This window comes from Pelobates fuscus, chromosome 11 (genome assembly GCF_036172605.1).
Source record: "Pelobates fuscus isolate aPelFus1 chromosome 11, aPelFus1.pri, whole genome shotgun sequence".
NCBI classification, from domain to species: Eukaryota; Metazoa; Chordata; class Amphibia; order Anura; family Pelobatidae; genus Pelobates; species Pelobates fuscus.
In genome coordinates, this window is record NC_086327.1 from 104621475 (window position 1) to 104645285 (window position 23811).

General features: G+C 43.4%; 1 protein-coding gene across 1 annotated transcript in view; it reads right to left on the reverse strand.

The window, feature by feature from the left end:
* The window catches only part of SDF4 (stromal cell derived factor 4), a 125980-nt gene extending 104617 nt beyond the window's left edge, over positions 1-21363 (reverse strand). Inside the window, exon 1 of the mRNA XM_063436866.1 lies at positions 21340-21363. The gene's annotated coding sequence lies outside the window, so the exon portion shown is untranslated. The remainder of the gene's footprint in view (positions 1-21339) is intronic.
* Between the last annotated feature and the right edge of the window lie 2448 nt (positions 21364-23811).

The following is a 23811-nucleotide window of genomic DNA, read 5'->3' on the forward strand; positions in this document are numbered from 1 at the left end:
ACAGTCCTTTGGTATAAGGGTAGGATTGTGCAGCTACCACAATTATCAGGTAGGGCACAGGTCCAGAGTCACAAGACAAATATAGTGACATCAAGATCCAACGGAAAATCAATGAACAAGTCTGCAGGGACAGGATCACTGGTAGTAAAGCCGGAACCACGGAACCAGAACACAGGATCGGAGGACACAATAACACAGGATCAGGAGGACACAGGAAACAGGACCAATTCACAGTATGCAGGAGCCAAGAACACAGGAAACCAGGGAAACAGGAAACAAAAGGCAATGATCTGGCCAGGAGTGAGGGGAGAACCCAAACTAAATAGGTGCTAAACAAGGACCAGGTGAAGTGCTTAATGAAAAGAAATCAGGAACAGTGCCAAACAGAAACAGTGGTGAGTATGAGTACTGCTCGAAGGCAAATCAGCTAAGGAGTGTCGTGACAGTACCCCCCCCTTAAAGGACCACTCTAGGCACCCAGACCACTTCAGCTTAATGAAGTGGTCTGGGTGCCAGGTCCAGCTAGGGTTAACTAATTTTTTTATAAACATAGCAGTTTCAGAGAAACTGCTATGTTTATCAATTAGTTAAGCCTTCCCCTATTTCCTCTAGTGGCTGTCTCACTGACAGCCGCTAGAGGCGCTTGCGTGATTCTCACTGTGAAAATCACAGTGAGAGCACGCAAGCGTCCATAGGAAAGCATTGTAAATGCTTTCCTATGCGACCTGCTGAATGCGCGCGCAGCTCTTGCCGCGCGTGCGCATTCAGCCGACGGGGAGGAACGGAGGCGGAGAGGAGGAGGAGAGCTCCCCGCCCAGCGCTGGAAAAAGGTAAGTTTTAACCCTTTTCCCCTTTCCAGAGCCGGGCGGGAGGGGGTCCCTGAGGGTGGGGGCACCCTCAGGGCACTCTAGTGCCAGGAAAACGAGTATGCTTTCCTGGCACTAGAGTGGTCCTTTAAGGAGCGACTCCCGGCGCTCCAAAACCCCAAGATCCCCCACGGGTGACAGAAGAAAAACAGGGTCACCCAATCAGTAGAGGATAACAAGGAGGAGGTTCAGGAGGAATGAGAGGTGGAGAATCCCACGGGAGAAACCAACGAGGCAGAATAGAAACATACGAAAGCAAGGACTGTAGAGTAACATTTAGCATTAGAAGGGCAGACACATAAACAGAAATTAAGGCACATATGCTAAGAAACACTCCTTACCAGTGACCGACAAATGTGCTAACCCACTAGATCTGGGACTATTGCTGGTAACAGGTGCATCACTCAGAAGTCCTGGGTCTGACTTAGTTTCTGGCTTGTAAGATCCTCGGAACAAAGACTGCGATGCAACTTCAGTAGAAGGGAGAACAGTCTCTGCGTAATCTTGGGTAGGTACCACTGGAATCAAACGAGGAGAATCCCCTAAATTAACGAGTACAGGATCAGGAGCCCTCTGCGAGCCCTCCTCCTCAGACCGCAGAAATGCATCAAGGAACGGTTCCCCCAATATCTCCGAGCATGGGGCCAGCCGAAGCAGGGACGACTCTCTCTCAAATTGATATAATTCTGTAACGGCTAGAGATACCTGGTTACAGAAATCATTCTCTTCTTCACTTGTGAGCTCAGCTTGAGGTAGTTGTTTACTTGTCGTAGAAGTACTCTCAACTGAAGGCAAGTCTTCTTCTAATACTTGCTGGAGTTTAGGTGGAGTGACAGACATCATGGCAACTGATGAGTCATAGAAGGAGCTTCCTTCATCATGAGAACAGGTACCGGATGTGTGAATGCTACCTTCTTGTTCGGTTTCACTCACTTCTCTTGGAGTTCGGTTAAGCGGCTGATTTGAGTAATCTTCGCCGCTTAGTTCAGGTACAAGTGTGGTAGTTGGTGTTTCCTCTTGCAGCAGAGAAATTGTTCTACCAGAGCATGTAACTTGAAGAACGGTATTAGACTTGCATAGAATTCTAGAGTCTTCTTCAGACTGTGGGTTCAGAACAAGCCTGGTCTCATTTAGATCCTTTTCTTGGGCTTGATCCATCACGGGTTTTTCACGTTGCACCAGGTCTGACTCTTTGTCTTCTATTTGAGGATAACAGTCTTCTTTACCTGGCGACAACTCATTTTTCACAGTTGCGGTTGTGAGAGAGGTGCCAATCTTCGAACCCCCAGAGGTAGAAGGGTTAAAATTGGAATCATCAAGCCTCTCTACATCAAAGTCATGAGCTGCCTTTGGCACACTAACCTCTTCTTCCACTGGTTGCTCTGAAGCTTTCACCTTAGGTTTTTCAGCATTCTCAGGCAGTGTTTTGAAAGAAGTAGGTCATTTACCACGTTTCCTACGTGGTGGCTTTTTGGCAGGAGGATCACCTTCCACGAGATTGGTCTCCAATTTCAATGGTCCAGCCTTGTCGTCACTTGCATCACCCGCAGCAAATTTTATAGGTGACTCTTCTAGTTTCGAGTCTCCAGTATTAGATGACTCAGCCATGTCTATTTGATCTGAGTCAAATTTGTAGGATGACTTGGGAAGAGGTGGAGAAATTGGAACCTCTGATTCCATAGAGTCAGTATTTGGGTTGACACTTACAGTATCTCTGGTTGCAGACTCAGGGGAGTCTGTTTCTGCTTCGTGGCTGGGCATACTTTGCTTGAGACACTCTCTGACCAGACTTGTACCCTCCTGAACGGTGTTAAGATCGTTCATCTTGGTAGTCGGTATTCTCACTTGGGGAATAGGCGAGTGGATTTTGCAGAAAAGAGACGGTGGTATAAGGGTACTACCTTCACATTCAGACTGCTCATCCTCCAAAGCTGCTATGCAACGAGCACCCAGTTCATCAAAGACCTGGCCCATGAGGGTATCGCCAGTGCTATATAACCCCTCAACATCTTCGTCTTCAGTTTGGGCTGGAAAGCATTCAGCTTTAAATTCACAAGGAACTTCGGTTTTGCAGTCGGGAGGATCAACAAGCCATTTGTCCAAGTCAGAGTCAGGAGGATTAGGGATGCTATGCAAATTAGGAAAGGGAATGTAAACATCATTATCAGACATAACGACACTCATCCTTTCCTGTACTAGATCGATAAGAAAATTAATTTCGGGAATCAGGGCAATGTAATTATTGTGCATACATCTTAACTGTTTCTGCATAAATGATGATTTGTTACGTGAGGTTTCTTTAAGAGACACACAAAGAAGTTCATTCACCCTATTAATCACAGGGGGCTTTCTCAACCATTTTTTGCAGTTAGGTAGCAGAGAAAACAAAGGGTCACATATTTGTTTGTGATAAATTTGCAGTTCAGTGATAAGTCCACATAATACAGATTTCTGAACTTGGAAAGAAACAGTTATAGTAGACAAGCATAAGGCAGAGGCCTTTTCTATCTGCCGCTGGATATGTTTTAACTGATCATAACCAGTCTTAATGAGAGCATACTCTTGCTGTGAATCAGCGTTAATACCAACAGTTTTATCCATCGTGATCATGGACATTATTCTCTGCTGGTTCCAAATGGCCAGATCATTCTGTAATGACATGAAGGGGTGCTGCCCTGGAACAGCACTGTCACTTTAAATGTGGGAACCCATTCAGCAGAGAAATAAATGCCAAGACACAAATAAATAGGATAAATCAAGAGATAAATATATTTACAGGAAACCAAAGGAAAACGCAAAACAATATATATATATATATATATATATATATATATATATATATATATATATATATATATATATATACACACACACACAGACAAGGCCACAAAATATATACCATAAATCAAAATTAGCACTAATCGTGCAGGCAACAAATATTGAAACAGTCCTTTGGTATAAGGCAGGGGTAGGCAACCTTCGGCTCTACAGATGTTTTGGACTACATCTCCCATAATGCTTTTACAGCCATATTGCTGGCAAAGCATCAAGGGAGATGTAGTCCACAACATCTGTAGAGCCGAATGTTGCCTACCCATGGTATAAGGGTAGGATTGTGCAGCTACCACGATTATCAGGTAGGGCACAGGTCCAGAGTCACAAGACAAATATAGTGACATCAAGATCCAACGGAAAATCAATGAACAAGTCTGCAGGGACAGGATCACTGGTAGTAAAGCCGGAACCACGGAACCAGAACACAGGATCGGAGGACACAATAACGCAGGGTCAGGAGGACACAGGAAACAGGACCAATTCACAGTATGCAGGAGCCAGGAGCCAAGAACACAGGAAACAGGAAACAAAAGGCAATGATCTGGCCAGGAGTGAGGGGAGAACCCAAACTAAATAGGTGCTAAACAAGGACCAGGTGAAGTGCTTAATGAAAAGAAATCAGGAACAGTGCCAAACAGAAACAGTGGTGAGTATGAGTACTGCTCGAAGGCAAATCAGCTAAGGAGTGTCGTGACAGTAAGCTCTTCCTATTGTGTTTTAATATCCCGCCTCTTCTAGATTGTAAGCTCTTCCTATTGTGTTTTATTATCCCGCCTCTTCTAGATTGTAAGCTCTTCCTATTGTGTTTTAATAACCCGCCTCTTCTAGATTGTAAGCTCTTCCTATTGTGTTTTAATAACCCGCCTCTTCTAGATTGTAAGCTCTTCCTATTGTGTTTTTATATCCCACCTCTTCTAGATTGTAAGCTCTTCCTATTGTGGTTTTATACCCTCCTCTTCTAGATTGTAAGCTCTTCCTATTGTGTTTTATACCCCACCTCTTTTAGATTGTAAGCTCTTCCTATTGTGTTTTAATATCCCACCTCTTCTAGATTGTAAGCTCTTCCTATTGTGGTTTTATATCTCACTTCTTCTGGATTGTAAGCTCTTCCTATTGTGTTTTTATACCCCACCTCTTCTAGATTGTAAGCTCTTCCTATTGTGGTTTTATACCCTCCTCTTCTAGATTGCAAGCTCTTCCTATTGTGTTTTAATATCCCATCTCTTCTAGATTGTAAGCTCTTCCTATTGTGTTTTTATACCCCACCTCTTTTAGATTGTAAGCTCTTCCTATTGTGTTTTAATATCCCACCTCTTCTAGATTGTAAGCTCTTCCTATTGTGTTTTTATATCTCACTTCTTCTGGATTGTAAGCTCTTCCTATTGTGGTTTTATACCCCACCTCTTCTAGATTGTAAGCTCTTCCTATTGTGTTTTTATACCCTCCTCTTCTAGATTGTAAGCTCTTCCTATTGTGTTTTAATATCCCACCTCTTCTAGATTGTAAGCTCTTCCTATTGTGTTTTTATACCCTCCTCTTCTAGATTGCAAGCTCTTCCTATTGTGTTTTAATATCCCACCTCTTCTAGATTGGAAGCTCTTCCTATTGTGTTTTAATATCCCACCTCTTCTAGATTGCAAGCTCTTCCTATTGTGTTTTAATATCCCACCTCTTCTAGATTGCAAGCTCTTCCTATTGTGTTTTAATATCCCACCTCTTCTAGATTGTAAGCTCTTCCTATTGTGTTTTAATATCCCACCTCTTTTAGATTGGAAGCTCTTCCTATTGTGTTTTTATATCCCATCTCTTCTAGATTGGAAGCTCTTCCTATTGTGTTTTTATATCTCACTTCTTCTAGATTGTAAGCTCTTCCTATTGTGTTTTTATACCCCACCTCGTCTAGATTGCAAGCTCTTCCTATTGTGTTTTAATATCCCACCTCTTCTAGATTGTAAGCTCTTCCTATTGTGTTTTAATATCCCACCTCTTTTAGATTGGAAGTTCTTCCTATTGTGTTTTTATATCCCATCTCTTCTAGATTGGAAGCTCTTCCTATTGTCTTTTTATATCTCACTTCTTCTAGATTGTAAGCTCTTCCTATTGTGTTTTTATACCCCACCTCGTCTAGATTGTAAACTCTTCCTATTGTGTTTTAATATCCCACCTCTTCTAGATTGTAAACTCTTCCTATTGTGTTTTAATATCCCACCTCTTCTAGATTGCAAGCTCTTCCTATTGTGTTTTAATATCCCATCTCTTCTAGATTGTAAGCTCTTCCTATTGTGTTTTTATATCTCACTTCTTCTAGATTGTAAGCTCTTCCTATTGTGGTTTTATACCCCACCTCTTCTAGATTGTAAACTCTTCCTATTGTGTTTTAATAGCCCACCTCTTCTAGATTGTAAGCTCTTCCTATTGTGTTTTTATATCCTCCTCTTCTAAATTGTAAGCTCTTCCTATTGTGTTTTTATATCCCATCCCTTCTAGATTGTAAGCTCTTCCTATTGTGTTTTTATACCCCACCTCTTCTAGATTGTAAGCTCGTTTGAACAGGATCCTCATCAACCTATTGTTCCTGTAACATTTGTATTGTAAAATTCCCCCCTTTTTGATATTATAAAGCACCTCGTAATATGTTGGTTCTATATAAATGGAGATAATAATAGTTATAATATTGCTCTGGATGTATTGATAAAATCCAGCTTTCCTTTTTTTATATTTCTTTCTTGTTGCCATTTGGAAGATGACCTTTAGAGGGCAGTCTTACATCAGGTTCATATTCTGGAAAATGTGAATCTCTTGAAATCGGAATCACTTTAGTTCAACACCCTTTATAAATATGTTGTTTGTGATGAAATTATAATCCTGTTAGCTGATTACTAAGCATTTTATTTCTCTCTATGAATGGCAATATTCCCCTAAATAATATTTTTATTAAAAGAATATATCGAAGTTACTTTATTTATTTTATGTCGCTGCATATGATAGTTCTATAATAAAATGCAGAAATAAAACATCATCCATTCCACCTTTATATATATTTGAACACTGTTCAGAAACAAGCACCATTAAACTTTAATATTCTTACCCTTACTGCTTTAGGAGAACCAAAGGTTATTGAAACAAGAAAGTCTCAACAGGAAAACAAAATCATCTTGGAACACGTATTGTTTGTTTGTTTGTTTGTTTGTCTGTCTGTCTGTCATAATGTTCGTCACATTGTCGGGCAATCCATTCATTCAACCATCTACTTAAAGTAGTTGGTCTGTTTTATTTTAATGAGCAAACATGTTTTAAAGCCCTTTGCCACACAGTGGATGACATGATCCACATATTATTTTCCGTAATAAACAGTTTGACTGACACTCTGCAGTATGGGGTCCCTAATTTTAGGACATGGATGCCCTGATCTACCTGCATTTAGTGCGAGTTACACTCGCAGGCAACTGTTGCTATTTTAGCTGCACTGTTTTTTTTATTCTATTCTCTTCTATTAAATATTCTAGAGAGAATCTCGGGACACAGAAACAGTGCAATTTTGTCATACCAGCTCCTCTGCCAGTCTATTACTATTGAGATAGGATCTGTATGAATGATGGCAGCTGCAAATAAGAGCTGCTGCCCTGGGAGCGTAAATACTGAAGCAATCCTGAGATTCAAGTAACTCTAACCCTAACCAGACTCCTAGCCATAACTATAACCTCAACTTTAACAAGAACCCTAGCCTGAACCCTAAAAAATCATGTTATATTAAGGGCAAATAATGGTGAAGAATGCATTATTTTAGTAAATAACCCTGCATGTGTTCATAGGTCTTATGGTTTATTATGATTTACTCAAAACTCCTCAATGACACTATTTTACTCTAATTCCCCCCCACCCCCAGTCCCTCCATTTTTCCAATTCCCTCTCCCCCACTCCTTCCTTGTGTCTCATTCCCTCCCTCCAGTCCCTCAGTCCCTCAGTCCCTCCATGTTTCTCATTCCATCCTGCCAGTCCTTCCATGTGTCCCATTCCCTCCCACTTCAGCCTCTCCATGGTCTCCATTCCCTTGTCCCCCCAGCCCCTCCATGTATCCCAAGCGTTTCAAACTCAAACTCTAACAAGGTTTAAGTTTATGTGGGCCGCAAAAAAACAAAAACTTCAGTTTTCATAGAAACATAGGTTTATTTAAAAAAGTAACTGACACTGGATGTCCTCGTAGTGCTTCAAAGTAAACAAAAGAGCAAATATATTTTAAGGAGATATGTATTTGCATATAACCAATATTTCAGTCCAACTACCTTGACATATTAAGAAAAGTTTGGTAATGGGACTGAAATGGTGAATGTATGCCGTTGCATAGTTGTAAAAAACAAATTACGTTATCTTGTTTATTTTGAAGTCCTATGAGTGTGTTCTTCACTTTGGCTGAGATCATCAAACATGATGATCTCAGCCAATGCAATGCTTTTCCACAGGAAAGCATTGGAAGGCTATTGTGCATGTGTGGTAAAATCCTGTGTGGCCAATTAGCATCTCCATGGGGAGCGTTCAGTGCCTCCATGCAGACCCAACCTAATACACTGCCCCTCCCCCCATTCTAATACACTGCCCACAAATCCAATACATTGCCCCCAAATTCAATGCACTGCCCTCCCTCCCCCAAATTAATACTGTGCCCTCTCCCTCCCTCTATTTAATACACTGCCCTCCCCCAATTTAAAACACTGCCTGCCTCCAACAATGCTAATACACTACTCCCTTCCTCCCCCAAATTAATACACTGCTCTACCCCAAATGTAACACAGTGCCCCCTCCCACCACTCTAATACACTGCCCCCTCCAACCAATCGAATACACTACCCCTTAATCTAATATCCTGACCCTCCTCCCTCCACTCTAATTGAATACACTTCCCCTCCTCCCAGCACTCTAATTTAATACACTGCCCCCATTCCTCCCCCAATTTAATACACTGCCCTCCCCCCAATTAAACATACTGCCCCCTCCCACCACTTTAAAACACTGACCTCCTCCCTCCCCCAATTTAATGCACTGCCCCACTCTAATACACTGCCTCCCCCAACCACTACTCTAATACACTGCCCACTCCTTCCCCCAATTTAATACACTGCCCCCTCCCTCCCTCAAATTAATACACTGCCCCCTGCCCAATTTAGTACACAGTACCCTCCCTCCCTCAAATTAATACAATGCCCCCCCCCCTCCCAAATTTGACACACTACACAGGTCCCTCCTCCAGTCCTGCTCTTCTCTGCTCAAGCAGGCCAGTCGCTCCTCTGGCACTCAGAGCAGGAGGGAAGGGTGAGTGGTTGGTTGGAGCAGGCAATCGGCTGTGGGAGGGAAGACAAGAATCAGACAGGAAATATATTTTGTGGTTGCAGCAGGGCCGGTGCTTGGATTTTTAGGTACATAGGCGAAGATGCATTTTTCCGCCCCCCCCCAAAAAAAAAAAACCATCTTCACCTATGTGCCTCTTAACCAGCCCCTCTCCCCTCCCTGACCATTAATGGTCCCTTCCCTGTCCCTTAGTGTTCTTTTCCCCTACCCCCTCTTTTCCCTGTCTCTTGGTGTTTCTCTCCCATTCCCTCCCTGTCCCTTGGTGCACCCCACACCCCTTTAGTGGTCACACTCCCCTTCCTGGTGTGTCAGTGTGTACAGAGTGTAGCGGAGCGGAGCGCGGTACAGGAGCTTCAGTTTTCTGTACCCGGCCGAACTGACAGGGAGTGCTCTCTCTGTGAGCACCTCCTGTCAGTCTGGCCAGGTACAGGAAACAGAAGCTCCTGTACCGCGCTCCGCTACACTCTGTACACACTGACAGTCACACACTCAATGACAAACACACATACGTCACTGACAGACACAGACTCATTGACAGACACACTGATAGTCACACACAGACTCAATGACAAACATACTCTCACTGATTTGACAGACACACACTCATACACTGACAAACACACTCATCATACACTGACAGACACACTCATACACTCACATGCACACACACAGACGCACTTACTCACACACACACGCTGTCACTCACAGACACACGCTGTCACTCAGATGCACACACTCTGTCACTCACAGACACATACTGTCACTCTCAGACGCACACACTCTGTCACTCACAGACACATACTGTCACTCACAGACGCACACGCTTCCACTCACAGACGCACACACTGTCACTCACAGACGCACACACTGTCACTCACAGACGCACACACTGTCACTCACAGACGCACACACTCTGTCACTCACAGACGCACACACTGTCACTCACAGACGCACACACTCTGTCACTCACAGACGCACCCTCTGTCACTCACAGACGCACACACTCTGTCACTCACAGACGCACACACTCTGTCACTCACAGACGCACACACTCTGTCACTCACAGACGCACACACTCTGTCACTCACAGACGCACACACTCTGTCACTCACAGACGCACACACTCTGTCACTCACAGACGCACACACTCTGTCACTCACAGATGCACACACTCTGTCACTCACAGATGCACACACTCTGTCACTCACAGACGCACACATTCTGTCACTCACAGACGCACACGCTTCCACTCACAGACGCACACACTGTCACTCACAGACGCACACACTGTCACTCACAGACGCACACGCTGCCACTCACAGACGCACACGCTGCCACTCACAGACGCACACACTCTGTCACTCACAGACACACACTGTCACTCACAGACGCACACGCTGCCACTCACAGACGCACACGCTGCCACTCACAGACGCACACGCTGCCACTCACAGACGCACACGCTGCCACTCACAGACACACACTGTCACTCACAGACACACACTCTGTCACTCACAGACACATACACTCACACATACACTCACACACAGACACATACACACACACACACACTCACATACACTCACACACACACATACACACATACACTCACTAATTATTTTATAAATAAATATTTTCCACCCAGCCTCCCTACCTGGAGAGCTGGTGTGGATGATGAATCCTTCCCTGGGGTCCAGTGGGGCTGTTGGGCGGCGTGCGGCTGTGCTGAGATCAGACGCGGTGAGGGAGCTCTAACCTCGCTGCTCCAGCTCCCTCGCGCGCTGTCTGCTGATACCACGGGAGCCGGAATATGACGTCATATTCCGGCTCCCGCGGTATCAGCAGACAGCGCGCGAGGGAGCAGAGCAGAGAGGTTAGAGCTCCCTCGCCGCGTCTGATTACGGCACAGCCGCACGCAGCACCGGGGGCCGAGATGGTGGCCCGGCAGGAGGGAGAGCTTCCCTCCTGCCGGTCACTGAAATCTTGTGCCCCCAGAGCCCGTGCGCCCTAAGGCGGCCGCCTGTGCCGCCTTATGGACGCGCCAGCCCTGGGTTGCAGCCACAACACAAAGTGGCCCCAGGGCAGGTGGGCCGCAAATATATGCATTGTGGGCCGCATGTTTGACATGCTTGATGTATCCCATTCCCTACACTAACCGCTCCATGTGACTCATACCCTCTCCCCCTAGTCCTTCTCTGTGTCTAATTCCCTCTCTCCCCCAGTCCCTCCATGTGTCTCATTCCTACCCCCCAACCCCAACATGTGTCTATATTCCCTCCCCCCCAGCCATCCATATACCCCCATTCCCTCCCCCCACCCCTTCATGTGACTCATTCCCTCTCCCCCAGTCCCTCCATGTGTCCCATTTCCACCCTCAGCCCCAACATGTTTCTCCATTCCCTCTTTCCCCCCGCCCCAACATGTGTCTCTATTTTCTCCCACTCCAGCCCCTCCATATATCCCATTCCCTTTCCCCCACCCCCTCCATGTGACCCATTCCCTCTCTCCCAGTCCTTCCATGTGTCTCATTCCCTCTCCCCCCAGTCCCTCCATGTGTCCCATTTCCACCCCCAGCCCCAACACGTGTCTCCATTCCCTCTTTCCCCCCGCCCCAACATGTGTCTCCATTCCCTCTGCCCCCCAACCCCAACATGCGTCTCCATTTCCTCTTCCCCTCCCCTTCTGTAACTTTCACAGGGAGGGCGGTATCAGGATTGACAGGAAGAGCTCTCTCAATGAACACTTCCTGTCAGATGCGTTCCAATCGGTTCACACAGCGGCAGGAGGGAAGCAGCACAGCACAGTGTTCCCCTCCTGCCATTAACCCGGCAACCTGCGGGCCCTGGTCGGTGCTGCAGTGCACTAACCGTGAAGGTATGCTGTCAGTCACGGTCGCATGAGTTGCCGGGGTTGCAGCTGTGGCCGGGCCCCCTGGAGTGATGAACCTGGTCCCAGCTGCAACCCCTATGACAGTTGTAGGTATGCCACTTTATCTATCTACCTACCTATCTATCTATCATATACCTATCTGTCCAATTATCCATTTATCTATCTATCTCTCTCTCTCGCTCTAATATATTAAGATAGATATACAGACAGGTAGACCAATACTGACTTATAGATTTTTGAAAAAAATACGTATAACTTTAAAGGGCTCACAGCCAGTACTGAGTAACGTAGAATAATACAGAATGTCCTACTGACACATAGGGATTTCATGGAAAGGTTTTCTTTTCCACAGTGTTCCATGCAACAGCTTTAATTAAATCTGTTCCATTGTATGTATAAACAATGCATCAATTTACTATAGACATTCGTGTGTACCTTGCATTGTATGCAAGAATTAAAAGAAGTCTAAAATAAGAAAATTAAAAAATTGGCACAATCAGTTCTTGTTTCTCGTTTTGTGATCGTAAAATGAAAATACATAAACAATCTCTATATCCTTTGTTGCTAACATGAGAAATCTTCCTATTGGCATTAATCTAAAGAGAACCGAGCCGCTCCGAGGCGACAATGAGTCTTGCGTACTCTGCCTGCAGGGTAGACACTGGGCGGAAGCACTTGTTGGTGGTTAGAGCAAAATGTTCCCTACCCTCAGGTCAACCCTCATGTCTCTGTTGTGCTCTTGCTGACTGCTTGTGGAAGGAAATAGGTTAAACGGCTCCTCTTACGAAAAGTGTGAGAAAATAGGGAGTCACATGAAGTCTAATATTATTTTGTATATTTTTCCATTTCTTTGTTCCTGTATATTCCGATAAATGTCTTGTGCCATATGTTCATTATTCCTATAATTAAGGGCTTCAGGCATGAAAACCATCGGTTATGTAAATAATGTATCTCTGTACAACACCTTCCCTCATGGGCTAACGTTCCGTCCCTGTGAGGTTAATTCCTTAAACCAGGGATTGTGGAGAATTCGCAAGACAAATCCAAATTATTGGTAAAACTTAGAGGAAACTCTGTTAATTCTGCTTGAAATGTGCTTTTAAAGGGACACTATAGGCACATATAACGTCAGTGAAATTATATTATTATACAAATAAAAATGGTTATAATAATGAATTCATATTGTGGCTAAGGATGATCTTTAACTCGTCTTCAAGTGTTTTCCAGGTGGCAAAATGGGTATTTTCAATAGTTCAATTACAGCCTGGTATCCCACAAGACAGATCAGACAACTGCCCAGTCTGGCACTCTTTCTGATAATGCAAGAGCCCAAATTCCACCTTTTGATGTGCACAGGCAATTTCCTGTAAAACTGCATCATTTAGCAATTCATCTTAACTATTTTAATGCATGACCAAACTACGTTATATACATCCACCCACCCATGTTACATCTATTTATTTTACATCTTAAAGGGACACTATAGGCACCCAGACTCCTTCATCTTAAATAAGTGATCTGGGTGCCATGTCCCTATAGTTTTTTAACCTTGCAACAGAAAATATTGCTGTACTGTAGAAAAGGCAATGTTTACATTACAGCCTTTATTGGCTGTCATACGAGTGAAACTCAGCTTTATCAGAAAGTCAAGACCATCTGTTTGGTGCAACACGGTGTTTTACCACGCATGCACACTGGGCTCCATGGGCGTCCGCAGGGGGTTCATTTTTCAGCTTGTGCTGCTATTTTTCGTGAGATTTAAAATGAACTGCAATACCGGCGCCGGCCGGTATGGAGAGAGACAGGGATAGGAAGCTGCATCTATCCCTGCTTCTCTCTGCTGATTGAAACCGCAGGGGAGCAACACATGCAGCCAGAGACAGCCTACACATCAGGTAAGTGAGGGATGGAATGGGGGGTTTAAAATAGCCTATAGATTAGGGGAGTGAGGGATGGGGGGGGAGATAGCCTATAGGTGAGGCATGTGGGGGGGGCAGCCTATAGGTGAGGCATGTGGGGGGGCAGCCTATAGGTGAGGCATGTGGGGGGGCAGCCTATAGGTGAGGCATGTGGGGGGGCAGCCTATAGGTGAGGCATGTGGGGGGGCAGCCTATAGGTGAGGCATGTGGGGGGGGCAGCCTATAGGTGAGGCATGTGGGGGGGCAGCCTATAGGTGAGGCATGTGGGGGGGCAGCCTATAGGTGAGGCATGTGGGGGGGCAGCCTATAGGTGAGGCATGTGGGGGGGCAGCCTATAGGTGAGGCATGTGGGGGGGCAGCCTATAGGTGAGGCATGTGGGGGGGGCAGCCTATAGGTGAGGCATGTGGGGGGGGCAGCCTATAGGTGAGGCATGTGGGGGGGCAGCCTATAGGTGAGGCAAGTGATGCATGGGGGGGCAGCCTATAGGTGAGGCAAGTGATGCATGGGGGGGCAGCTTATAAGTGAGTCATGTGGGGCAGCTTATAGGTGAGGCATGGAGGGACAGCTTATAGGTGAGGCATGGGGGGGGCAGCTTATAGATTAGGGAAATGAGGCATGGGGGGTGTGGGTGCAGCCTAAATGAAGAGTCTGCAAGGAGCAGAAAGGGACAGAAGGAGCACAAAGGTGAAGGAGCAGAAAGGGACAGCAAGGAGCACAAAGCTAAAGTAGGAGAAGGAGCAGAAAGGGTCTGCAAGGAGCAGAAAGGAATCAGAAGGGCGCAAAATAAGCAGAAAGGAGCAGAAAGGTAAAGGAGCAGAAGGAGCCAAATATAGAAGACAGTGTCAGAAGAAAAAGAAGACTGTCAAATGAAGGAGAAGAAAAGGAGATTGGAGCAGGAAGGACAAATGAAGTGAACCCTCCACTTTATTCTGGACACCACATCATAAGGCTTTGGTACCTGGGCCTGGCAGGGAAACTTTGGACCTTCTCATCTCCCCAGGTAAAAAAAATATCAGTGTTAATGTGTTCACTTTTATTTACTGAGTGTCAGGAAGCACAGAGTGCCGCTGGGTAGGGGTGTCGCTGATTGGCTAGAGTGGTCAGCTGGCACTCTAAGCCAATCACTAGCTCCCCATTCATAAAAAAAGTAAAAAAACTGTTATGAACCGGGAACTAGCGATTGGCTTAGAGCAGTTTAACCCCTTAAAGGAAAGAGAGCACCCAGGGGCTTCCTGGCATCATAGCATTTTCATTTAGATGAAGTTGTTATGGTGACCAGAATGTTCCTTTAATTTGCTTAAAGGAACACTCTAGTGTCAGGAATACAAACATGTATTCCTGACACCATTGTTGTGAAAACGCTATTCACCCTGGCTTTATGTGATAATGACTATGCTCCTCCCCTTCATGACACTGTCAAAAAGGGGCCAAGCATAGATGTCATTACAATTATGCCCCCCCGCCCCCCCCCCCCCCCCGGAAAAATTCCTGCGGACGCCCATGCTGAGCTCTCAATACTTTCTTATGGGGAAGCATTGGATTTGTTGAGATCATCAGGATTGATGATCTCAGCCAAAGACTAAAAGCACTAAACATTTTAGAATGGTTGAGACAGGCAAGCATTGGTTAACACTGAATTGTCATTGGTTGTTACTGAATTGTTATTGGTTGTGACTGAATTGGTTACAGTGCGTGAAGTCCCCTGGCGTTGTCCTTGCACCCAGTTTTAAACCATGTTTGAGCAGTACTGGCTAAGGCAGTGACTATATACTTTCTTATAGCCATACGAATTCATACCAACAATGAGCACTGTAATAGACTGAACAGGGTCAGTTGGTGCTCTCAGCTAATGCTTCCTCATTAGCCCAAGAAGCACAGAGGTGATTGACTGCTGGGGACTCTCACTTAGCATTAAAACTCTAAATGGAACTATAACTATTTACGTTTGCTGGAGTGGATAGTGTGTTGCAGAGTCAAGTCAAAAAAACACAATTTTCTCTGCTGTACTTCTGTGTTTTAGAATACCAAAGAAGAGGTGTAAGCGTTCTCAATCTCAACAGAGTTTATTGGAACAGATCACACTGTCAATGTTTTGGTCACCTATTGTGATCTATCTCAAGCCTTGAGGAAAAGTCACAGTAAATGACTGACATTGCCAGTGGGATATGTTCCAATAAAGATTGTTGAGATTCAGACCGCTTGCCTAGACCTCTAACCCTATGTATACAGGAAGCTGAGGCCGTGTTTATGGTCTGGGGCAAAATGCTTCCTTCTGTTATCTTGAACCCATTGCATTGGAAGTTAACCATGTCTTTGGAGCGCAGTCCCCTCTGCTGGATATTAAGACGAGTAGTTCTGCGTTCTGGGAAACAATGACTTACCCATGATGCTGCTGAGAATTCGAATCTGTGAAGTGCTGAGCCATTCCTTAAATGTGCGATACACCCCCTTGTGTCTGCACCCATGCATATTGCACTTCGGGGGTTAATGGAATTTACAAGTTAAAACAACAACGAATTTTAGTCAAGCTAAAAAACGTCCCACAGCTAATTTAGCTATTGGGTTGTGCAAAAATCTCATAAGTGACAGTTCCAATACGGCATGTGCTGAATTAACAAAAAATGACTAGACTTCAGTTCTATATGTAACTTTCCATACTGTTTATGTGGATTTGCAAGCTAAGGCCTTGGAGATTTTTTTTGCAAAAGAGGCATGTTGCATCTGCAGTGCAACCACGTGAGCAGAAACAAGATTGAATGAAAAACATCTGTGTGTACATATATACATACATGAGATCATTTAAGTACAGCAGAGGCGCCATTTAGGAAGCACATGCAAATACACTGATGTGGAAAGAGATAGAATCTTGTGTTTTGTTTCACTTGTTTGAACCAGTATAGATGTTTTTGTTCATTAATACCATCACAGATATTTGGACCTAGCCATTCATTGATGCAAAAGCTGCTCTGGACTGGAACTACCATCAAGATTACAAAATATTTGGCTATGTTTTACTAATTTAAAAAGGAACGGTCAATTCTTAAATATTCAGTATTTATCAATTATAACGTAAAAAAATACACTGAACACCATCTATAACTTGTATAATACTTTTGAATACAATGCTCCATTCTCTTTTAAATGTATCTTAACCTACTCCAAATGACATCGCAATCCAGTTTAGTCCTGGGCCAACCAGGGCAGACATTGCCTTGTTGCATTGTGCCTGCTCTTCCTCAACGTGCTTGTTCAATGACATAGAAGGGCAGTGTAGGTAAAATGGCTGCCTCAAGATCAGTGGTTCCCCAGGGCAGACATTGCCTTGTTGCATTGTGCCTGCTCTTCCTCAACGTGCTTGTTCAATGACATAGAAGGTCAGTGTAGGTAAAATGGCTGCCTCAAGATCAGTGGTTCCCCCGATGTTTTCAAACCACACCTTCCACGATGCTTTGCCACTCTGAAGGCATGCATAGCATCATGGGAGTTGTAGTTCTACAGCTGGGGGTCTGTAATTTGGGTACCCCTGCTCTACGTAGCAAAAAGTTCAGGGGCATCAGCCCAAGGGTAAATTTTATGGCCTCCCTCTCATATATTGAATTAAGCCCCTCTTAAAAACAGCCTTATACCATGCCCTAAAAGTTGGACAGGTTTATTTAATAAAGGGATAATTCAAAGTGAATTAAAAGTGAATTTCAAATTTAACCCCTTAAGGACACATGACATGTCTGACACGTCATGATTCCCTTTTATTCCAGAAGTTTGGTCCTTAAGGGGTTAAGGTAAAATACCTAAACTGGAAACATTCTCTAAGTCAGTTATACTTCCAGTTTGGCTACTTTGGCGGTAAATTTGAAATTCACTTTGAATTATCACTTTAGCAAATAATCCGAAACGTATTACATGGACCGATATTTCTAAACTCCAGACCAGCTGTAATAACTTCTAACCATGCTGTGTTTAAACCTTCACTGCTTCATTAAAGCCCTCCACCCACAGCAATACCCCCACACCAAGACGTATTATTAACACCAAGTATGGTACATTAAAGCAGCACTGACACAAATTACACAAATTGTTTCTTAGTTTTACATGTAACTCGGGGATAACAATAAAATAGTGCCAAAATTAGATCCGTGGCTCCTCAAGACCCCATTTGGGACTCCAGCCCCAGTCAGCTCCTACTTAGTAACACCCCTGGTTTATAACAGTGATCGACAGGAAGCAAAGATGGAGGCGATCAGTTTCAGGGAAGAGCTAAACACAGTGCTGTAGATTTCAACATTAATTTTATAGAATTTTAGAAGATGTAAACATATTTCTGTAAAAAATAGGTCAAACGTAATCACAATATTACAAATCCTGGGAAACTACACTTCTCCTTTAAAGATTGTCTCAATGTTATCCATTATTTTTGTAAAATTCATAGTTTCATTGTAGGTCAGATTTTGGCGACCTGACCATTCAGGGATAAGCAACCTTCGGTACTCCAGATGTTCTGGACTACATCCCCCATAATGCTCTTATACCCATAATGCTGGCAAAGCATCATGGGAGGTGCAGTTCAAAACATCTGGAGTGCCAAAGGTTGCATCGATCCTTAGTCCAAGTTGCCCGGTCAGTGTAGAAGATGGAGGTTTTCTACTACTGTAAACGTTATCGTACACTCATTGTAAAATAAATCTTATGCAGTCTGAGAATGCCATTCACACAGGCCCCTTAGCTTCACCAATTCACCTTAGCAGAGGTCACAATTGTCACAAATATTTATAGCAAACGTGATTTATTCTCGCTTAGCAGGTTTAAATTGAGTTATAAACAGCCAGTATTATTTAAAAGGCACTCAGAAATTACAATAATTGCTATTTAAAAATGGAGCGAAATAAATAGATACAGTGTTTATACAGTGAAAAGGTAAGACATTGTATTATTCTATGTTCATATACAGTATGAAAATATCCTGTATGAATTAGGGATCATTCATACACCAAAACTGCTTCATTAAGCTAAAGTTTAGTGCCTATGGTGCCTTAAAGGGACCCAATAGACACCAGAACCAATACAGCTTAACGTAGTGGTTCTGGGCTACATAGCATGTCCTTGCAGCCTCAGCAGTTTACATCGCTGCCTAAAGCCTTCTCTAGTGACTGTTACTCTTCCTGGGTCGCTTTGCATGAAGATGTTGAACGCTGTCTATAGAGATGCATTTACCTCAATAAATCTCTATAATGAGATGCTAATTGGAGCAATGTGTCAATTTGCTGAGTATGGACATTTCCCTCCCATTTATTCCAAATGGAGAAGAATTTGATTGGCTGAGATCAGGAATGAGGTGGGGAAGTGGCTGTCGGACAGTAGAGAAGGCTCGGAAAGAATTAGGGAGATTAGGTGGTAGTCTGTAGAGATATAGGGGAGATAAGGTGGCAGTGTGGAGAGGTGTTAGAGAGATTAGTCTGGAGAAGTATTGGGGAGGTAAGATGGCAGTCTAGGAATAAATTAGGTGGCAAAAGAGATAAGGCGGCATTCTGTGGAGGGAGATTACATGACAGTCTAGAGAGGGATTAGTGAATATATATCATGTATACTTTTGCATGGGTCTGGGAATATATAGTTTTATCATCTGTGTGTTATACATTCCTATTGCTGTAGTTTCTTACTAACTGCGTAGGTGTCTGGCCACTGTGTCATATTTACGTATATTGTAGCCCTTTCCTAGGTCCAGTCTCCTTGGCTGAGATCATCAGTTTTAATAATCTCAGCCAATCCAATGCTTCCTCATGGGTAAACATTGAGAGGCTAGTGCGTAAAATGTTGCACTGCACTAATCAAATGCTATTCTCACAGGGAAACAGCTATAGAGGCTGTCTGGAAGTTAGCCACTAGAGGTGTGTTTATCCATGCAATGGAAACACTACACTTTCTACAAAACTGCAATTTACGCAGGGTTCAAATAAAAGGACCTCTGCACCCAGATCACTTCATTGAGGTAAAGAGGTCTGGGTGCTTTTAGTGAAGCAGAGTGTCCCTTAAACTTTGTGTTTAGAAATTACAGTTGTAAGAGTAGCTACATGTACAAAAAAATTACAATGTATACATTTTGTTTTTATTATTTGTAAAGTGAAACAGTGTTTCGTTGGTCCAGACAATTGTAATTTAAAGATTAACAAAATAACAAAACACCTATGCAAGTGTGGTCACATTTTGTATGCATTCCACCCTATTTTCTATATGCGTGCTTTAGTGGTATATGCCTGGGCAGTTTTACATTACATTGTACATGTTCTCTGTAGATATTTGTCTATGTACTTCTGGTTTATTTGTACTCATTATTATATAGTTTTCAAATACTATATGGGGTATGTACATTTTTACAGTTTTGTTTTTTCCTCTGATGTTTGCGGTCTACGATGATTATGTAATGGGTAATATGGGTGAGTTATGCAGCTGTGTAACAATATTATTTTACAGACGTGTACAAAAAGACTTTCTTCATGTAAATCCCACCTTGTGTAAGAAACTGCTATTTCCCAGATAAAGGGGCACTATATTCAATGAATTTATACTTTAATATAGTTATTCTAGACATTCTGTAAATGTGTGATATATGAGTGAAAGCTATCAAAGTAGCTGCTTACATCATAAACCAAAAATGTAATTATGTTATTTTAATTAGAGTTCATTAAATAAGGAGGGGGCGGGGGACTGCACGTTAATTACTTTAATAAAGTGCCTCGTAAACAAAACAGGTTCTTGTCTCTGTCTGGATCCTGAGACAGGAATAAGGAACATGCAATGTTATGAGTTTTGGAGACTATATGCAATCTGTCCCCTCCCAACCTGTCTCCCTCCCTTATTCGATTTGCTGCAGTTCTCTCCCAGGGTATGGGAGCAGGGAACAAGTGTGTCATGTCTACGATCACCATGTCACTGTCCCTTTTGTTAGCAATGTCATGGATTAACCATTGCACTTCCCCACAGACTTTATTTAAAAAAAAAAAAAAATTCGACTGTTTTGCATTGGAAAAGTACTTATCTGAGAGTGTCTCAAATCTCGGGTGCGCCTTATAGTCATTAATAATTTATCCCACATGACCCTAAATAGACCTCAGTGTTGTACCCTCAAGCATAGCCGCAAAGAGGCACATTTTGTGCAATATGCTACAGGCCATAAATAAAGCAAAATAACTTGGAAAGAGGTGGAAAGTTTCGACCATTGGTATAATAACATGTTTCTATTAGAACAAATATAATGCAGAATATGATAATGACAATATCTGTTACAAAAGCAAGTTTGTCTGTGGCATTCCAATCAATACAAATAAAATACTTCTATAACCTTACCAAATGTCCAGCTTCACAAAAAAAAGGGTTAACACTGTGCATGAGTGGTGTAACAGTTACCTCATCAAACAATGCCCCTCCCCTCCACCCCCCCCCCCCCCCCCCAGGGTAAGTAGTCAAACTGTCTGCCAGTGGTTTGACAGCTTACCTGTGGCTGCCTTCTGTGGTCCTGTCGTGTCGTGCAAGGCCGGATTATTACCGAGTGGGCTGTAGTGGTTACGATGCATGGAGTGGTCGTTTAATGGCATGGATATCGTGGTCAAACAGCCTTTTCTATATACAAAATCATATACAGTGATATCCCAAGTGCTAAAAAAAAAATAAAAATCAGACTTTCAGGGTTATTTATCAATTTGTTATTTTCTAAAAACTGGTCCAAAGGCAATCCCCATGGAAACTAGTGAACCCAGAAGACACATTCCATTACTGACTGATTTTAATTTTTTTTGTACTACTTTCACAATAGAACACTCTGATAAATTTCCCCAATTTATTTTAAAGACAGGAAGACTGATACAATGAATCACACAAAGTGTGTAATTACTTGCTGCATTAGAGGTTACATGATGAATACGTTAGACTGTCTTTTGAAGCTATGTTCACTCAACTGAATTTAAAAAATAATCGACTGGACTTGTAAGAGCCAGAAACCCAAATAGTTGTTTGTCTGAGTCAATTCAATGTAAATTGGAGAGGCAGGAGTTGTGCATAAAACCTCACAAGTGACAACTCCAATTAACAATTAACCTATGGTTGCTGCATTTAGGAAATCAATAAGATAATAAATGAATATACTGTCTTTACTCTCTCCCCAGGACATCAGCATCTTGTTACAAATAAAATAAAACTGAATTAATTTCACCAGTAAAACCAGAATCTTCTGGCCGTTCCTTTCAGGGGAGCCCTCCAAAGAAAACACAATGAAATGCATATAATGACATTCCAAAAACACAGACAGACGTCTTTTTAGCATGGTCCATTTTCTTTTCCCTATCAGTAGTGGTGAGGATGTGGTTTATTGGAGACCTTCTACCCAGTCTTTCTGGCTCTGTAATTTACAGTTTCCTTAAAAATTAAAAAAAAAAAAACTTGCAAGATACGGTTCCCATTGCAACACAAAATAGAGACGCTGACTTTTTACATGGAGTTCTAATGCATTTCATATAAACTGGAGTGGGGACCTTTAGAAAGGTTTAAGGAAAATAATGTAATTCTAGTTCAAACCCTCGAATTTCCACTTTGCCACATTCAGCAGCGTTTCGAGAAGAGATAGTCCCCAAGTGTAAGGAAAATGTAAAAATACCTGGAGATACTTGTGTGGCAAAATGTATATATTGTATATCACTGTACAACATTCTGGGAGTGTGGTGTAGAAATACCAGACTACGTGTGGACATGCTGTGTTTGAAATATGACTTTTAACCCCTTAAGGACACATGACATGTGTGACATGTCATGATTCCCTTTTATTCCAGAAGTTTGGTCCTTAAGGGGTTAAACAGTTTGTTGCATTTCAGCACTTCATTCACTTGCAAGACCTATAAGGGGACTATTCTCAAACTTGTATCTCTCTAAGAGGCTCCTATCTTCCTTGCACGACTCTGGTACTCTTGGTATTGGCGATGGAACCTACATACAGTGGCGTACTAAGGGGGGGGCGGGGGGGGCGGGGGGGGCGGCCCGCCCCGGGTGCCACTGACTAGGGGGGTGCCATGACGCCCAGTGTCATGTGTCACCCCCCATCATTACGCTGCGGCGGCTGCGCACAGCCGCAGCACCTTTGCGGCCCGGCAGGACTTACTTCCAGGATGAGAAGGGGGAGGAGTGTTGTGGGCCGCGGCGTCGCGCAACGTGATGACGTCGTGCGCAGCGCCGTCAGCCCGCCTTCACGGAACTATCCAGCGGAAGGATCCAATATCCGGGCGGTGAGGCACCCAGTCGGTCAAGGCATCATCAAAATGTAAGTAGTCATTTTTTGTGATGTGGCTAAATTAATTAAAGGGGGGGGGGGGGGGGGTGGATAATGGCCATTAAAGAATTAAAGGGGAGGGAGGTTTAATTAAAGGAGTGAGGATTAATTAAGGGGGTGTATTAAGGGGGGTGTGAATTAATTAAGGGGGCTGTATTAATTAAGGGGGAGTGAGGATTAATTAAGGGGGTATTATGAGGGGTATGGATTAATTAAGGGGGTGTATTAATTAAGGGAGTGTGGGTTAATTAAGGGGGCTGTATTAATTAAGGGGGGAGTGAGGATTAATTAAGGGGGGTGTATTAATTAAGGGGGGAGTGAGGATTAATTAAGGGGGCTGTATTAATTTAGGGGGGTGTATTAATTAAGGGGGTGTATTAATTAAGGGGGTGTGGATTAATTAAAGGGGTGTATTAATTAAGGGGGGGTGTATAAATTAAAGGGGGTGTGGATTAATTAAGGGGGGCGTATTAATTAAGGGGGGAGTGAGGATTAATTAAGGGGGTGGATTAATTAAGGGCGGTGTGGATTAATTAAGGGGGCTGTATTAATTAAGGGGGGAGTGAGGATTAATTAAGGGGGGTGTATTAATTAAGGGGGGTGTGGATTAATTAAGGGGGGTGTATTAATTAAGGGGGGAGTGAGGATTAA